The sequence below is a fragment of the Carica papaya genome, chromosome 6, assembly GCF_054855325.1.
Source record: "Carica papaya isolate Zhongbai chromosome 6, ASM5485532v1, whole genome shotgun sequence".
NCBI lineage: Eukaryota > Viridiplantae > Streptophyta > Magnoliopsida > Brassicales > Caricaceae > Carica > Carica papaya.
In genome coordinates this window covers 30,335,233-30,340,180 of record NC_142314.1, presented here as the reverse complement: position 1 = coordinate 30,340,180, position 4,948 = coordinate 30,335,233, and the positions used below count along the sequence as shown (strand labels likewise).

Sequence of the window (4,948 nt, the reverse complement as noted above, 5' to 3'; positions counted from 1 at the left end):
GTTTAACTGATTAGTTGTTGGGTGCTAGGAACCGAGTTGTGTAACCCTGTTGCATTATTATGTTCAAACATTTTGCTTTCAGGCAAGTTGATCGGGACCTTGGAGGGCAATGGTAATGGATAAAAAGGTCAAATTCACGTATAGATGATGGAAATTTTTATTTCTTGGAGTAAAAGTTAATATGTTTTGGCAAGAGGAGACAAGTTAACACCTTGGATTTGGGTGGATAAGGAACGAGGTAGAGAGTAGTGGATGGTGGAGTTAAAAAAAAAATGAATAGGATATTTAAAGAGTTTGTGGGTGCTTTTGTCCCACATAGAGTGGGAGAGAGATTGGTAATGCTAAAAGGACAATAGAAAAAAGGGATCGGAGAAAAAAGCAACTCATACCTTTCTCGGCCTTTTGGCTAAGATCAAGTGTAGTATCTGTTCTTATCAGTTTAATATCTGATACGTGAGTCATTGACTCACATGATATTAAATTAATTTTTTTAGGGGGAAGAACCGTCACAATAGCTTGCTATTGGGTTTTTCAGAGTGTCGTCCGTGTGTTGCACTGTAGCAAAGACCTGGCCTACCCCACCAACTCTGTTAAGAAAATTTCTTTTTTCATTGGATATGATATTTTAAAATTATATATACTATTTATTTAAATTTTAGAATATGAAAATAAAGACAATATGAATGATATAGTTATCTAATTGAATTTTTAAAATATTATAATTTTTAAATGTAAAAATAAAATTTATTTATTAAATAACAAAAATATATGTTGTTTAATTAATTTTTAAAATTAAAAGCTGTGAACAACCCATGATTGAGATGTAGTTATTTATAACTGCATGTCCACAGTCCAAGATGAAGATGGCCCTTGATGAAATAAATTAAGTTATAATAACTTTTGCCTCTATTAAAGAATATAAATCTAATTATTTAATCAACTATCTTCATATTTTAGTTTAAATAATATATAGATATTTTGTAATTTTTGTAATATGTATAAGTTAAATATGATTTATGTACTATAGGCCAACCACCATTGATTTATGATATTTGATTCAGAGAGATCTTAAAATTAGTTTATTAATGTGTTGATAAGACTGCAGTGACTAAATTATTTTTTCTAATAAACCATAATATATTCGAATGTAATATGTCATAATGTCTTGTTAGCATTATGTATTCATATGCCAGGAATGACGTTGGAGGGAAAGATCCCGCAGGAGTTGAGTAACTTGAAAAGCCTTGTTAGCTGTATGGCAAAACAAAGATTCCCAAGTCCTTCGCCAAGTTGAAATCACTCAAGTTCCTGTAAGCATTTCTAGCTTAACTAGTGAGTTATCTATATAATTCATCCGAACATATTTTATAGGTTTCTCTTTGTAGGTTTGATCTAACTTGTTGGTACAGTAAATTGAACAACAACAAGCTCTCTGGGTCAATCATTAAAGGAACATCCGACACCTAAAGGAAACGGAGTTTGTTCAACTGGTTCAGGGAAACATGACAGTATCAGAATATGCTCGTAAGTTCCTAGAGCTGGGCCGATACTCCCCGGAGACATTGATGGATGAGGGCCGAAATGCCAGGAGATTCCAGTGGGGTCTCCGCCCAGAGATCAGGTAACACTTGTTAGTACTAGAGCTCAAGACATATTCAACAGTCCTTGCAAAGGCACAGATCGCGGAAAGAAGCTTCAGCACCCGTCTTCAGCCAGGAGGGAGTTCCCGACCCTCAGCTCCGTTCCGCAGGCCAGCACCTACTGCGCCTACCCAACCAAATAAGAGGCCCATACCAGCCATCCAGGCCCCTCCTCAGGCTCCAGGGGCAGCACGTGGGAAGATCTGTCAGCACTGCGGCAGAGATCACGGGGACCGACCCTGCTACCGGCTTAACAACACTTCTCGCATTTGTGGCAGTGCCCAGCATTATGCAAGAGAATGCCTGAGGAACCAGAATCAAAGGAGGCCTCCTATCTAGGGCAGAGCTTACAACCTTACCCAGCAGGATGCCGACGCCGACCCGAATGTAGTACAGGATATGTATGCAATCTGTGACCATATTGCTCATGTTTTATTTGACACTGGTGCATCGCACTCTTTTGTTTCACATGCTTTTCCTTCCAAAATTAATGTATCACCTGATAAACTTGATTCATTGTTGTTTGTGTCTACTGCCGGGGGTAAAAAACACTACTAAGAGAAGTTATCTATAGGGCTTGTGCCGTGGAGATAGCAAATAAGAAACTGAGTGTAAACCTGATAGGGTTAGACACGGGGGATTTTGATGTAATCTAAGGAATGGATTGGCTAGCGGCGTATCACGCCACCATAGATTGCTTTAACAAGAAAGTTGTATTTAATCCTCCTAACGAGGAGCCATTTACAAATTAATAAAATTATTCAGTACTTATTCCTTAATGGTAAGTTTTCTTAACTTCTAGTGCCTTAATCTTGCTGTTTTCTCTGATTAGGCAAGCCCAAGAAGGAAATTTGTATTTAAGAGATTCTGGTAGTCCGAGACTTCCTATATGTGTTTCCAGACGAACTGCTTAGTCTGCCAGTGGACAGAGAAGTCGAGTTCACTATAGACCTACAGCCAAGTACTCAGCCCATTTCGGTTGCTCCTTACCGCATGAGCCGCATTGAGATGGAAGAGTTGAGAAACAGATCACAGAATTATAAGACAGTGGTTTTATTAGACACAGTGTGTCCCCTTGGGATGCCGGAGTCACTTTTTTAAGGAAGGGAGATGGAACGTTGAGCCTGTGTATTGATTACAGAGGATTGAATATGGTTACGATCAAGAACAAATATCTCCTTCTCAGAATTGATGACCTCTTCGATCAGCTGCAGGGTACACAGGTCTTCTCTAAAATAGACATGCGATCAGGTTACCATCAGGTGAAGATAAGAACAGAAGACATCCCCAAGACGACCTTTCGAAGCAGATACGGACACTATGAGTTCTTGGTCATGCCATTTGGGCTAACCAACGCCTTGGCAGTCTTTATGGATCTGATGAACAGAGTCTTCAGAGAGTTCTTGGATCAATTTGTTATCGTGTTCATCGATGACATCTTAGTCTACTCAAAAAGCAGAGAAGAATATGCTCACTATCTTGCCCAAGTTTTGCAGGTCCTCAGAAATAAGAAGTTATATGCAAAGTTGAGTAAGTGTGGATTCTGGCTTGAGCAGACCGCCTTCCTAGGACACATCATATCGAAGGAAGGGGTATCAGTCAATCTCGAAAAGGTTGAAGCGGTACTTGGCTGGGAGAAGCTGACATCAGTTAAGGAAATCCGTAGCTTCCTGGGAATGGCAGGTTATTACCGCAGGTTCGTTGAAGGATTTTCCAGTCTAGCAGCTCATCTAACCCGACTCACAAAGTAGAATGCCAAGTTTGAGTGGAATGAGGACTGCGAAAGAAGTTTTTCAGAATTAAAGAAGCGGCTGACCACTGCACCCGTGCTGGCTTTACCGAGTGGATCGGAGGGATATACAGTTTATAGTGATGCCTCCTATCTGGGCCTGGGTTGTGTCCTAATGCAGCATGGAAAGGTTATAGCATACAGGTCCAGACAGTTAAAGAATCATGAGAAGAACTATCCTACCCATGACTTAGAGCTTGCCGCAATCATTCACGCCTTGAAAACCTGGCGCCATTATTTGTACGGAGAGACCTTTCAGATCTATACCGATCATAAGAGTTTGAAACACATATTTACTCAGAAGGATCTCAACATGCGTCAGAGAAGGTGGATGGAACTCCTTAAGGACTATGATTATGATATCTTATACCATCCGAGTAAGGGCAACGTGGTAGCAGATGCTCTCAGCAGGAAAAGTGCAGGTATCTTAGCCCATTTGATGGTTTCAGAATGCAGACCAATTGGGGCCACGCAACAGGTTTGACTTCATGATCTGAAGAGAGTCACATGTTTGGGCCGCCTAATAGTCCAGCCCGAGTTAATCCAGAGAATAAGGGAAGCCCAGACAGTTGACCCCGCCCTGGTAGCCCGTAAGAAGGATGCAGAACAGGGAGGGATCTCAGAATTTCGAATCTCTGCCGATGGATTACTTCGTTTCCAAGACAGGATGTGTGTCCCAGATGACAGTGAGTTAAAAAGAGACATTATGACGGAGTTCCATAGCTCGAAGTTTGCCATGCATCCAGGAAGCACCAAAATATACCAAAGCATGCGACCCCAGTTTTGGTGGCATAGGATGAAGAGAGACATAGCCGACTTTGTATCTAAATTGTTGGTATGTCAGCAGGTCAAGGCAGAGCATCAGCGCCCAGGTGGGTTACTTCAGCCTTTACCGATCCCGGAGTAGAAGTGGGAACATATCACCATGGACTTCGTATCGGGGCTACCCAAAGCACGTTCAGGACATGATGCCATATGGGTAATCGTTGACCGACTTACCAAGTCTTCCCACTTCCTAGCCATCAGGATGACCGATTCATTGGACAAGTTGGCAAGGATGTATATCCGGGAGATAGTCAGATTACATGGGGTTCCAGTAACAGTAGTATCCAACAGGGATCCCAGATTCACTTCTCGATTTTGGAGTAGCTTCCAGCAAGCTATGGGAACAAATATGTCTCTTAGTACTGTCTTCCATCCCCAGACTGATGGAAAATCAGAGAGGACAATTCGTACGCTTGAGGATATGCTTCGAGCTTGTGTCCTGGACTCTGGGGGCCATTGAGACGACCATCTACCCCTGATAGAGTTTGCCTACAACAACAGCTACGAAGCTAGCATCGGCATGGCTCCATATGAGGCGTTATATGGGCGCCCGTGCATATCACCTATTTATTGGGAGGAAGTGGGCGATAGAGGATTGTTCGGCCCGGAGTTGATAGAGGAGACCACGTCCAAAATAGTTAAAATCAGGAAGAACATTCAGACAGCTTAGAGTAGGAAGAAGAGTTATGCAGAT

The 4,948-nt window shown here is 41.8% G+C and overlaps 1 non-coding gene across 1 annotated transcript; it reads left to right on the top strand.

The window, feature by feature from the left end:
* Nucleotides 1-385: 385 nt before the first annotated feature.
* LOC148253514 (U2 spliceosomal RNA) lies at nucleotides 386-582 on the top strand. The gene has a single exon (XR_015812941.1). It is a non-coding gene; the product is annotated as a U2 spliceosomal RNA (small nuclear RNA).
* Nucleotides 583-4,948: the final 4,366 nt, after the last annotated feature.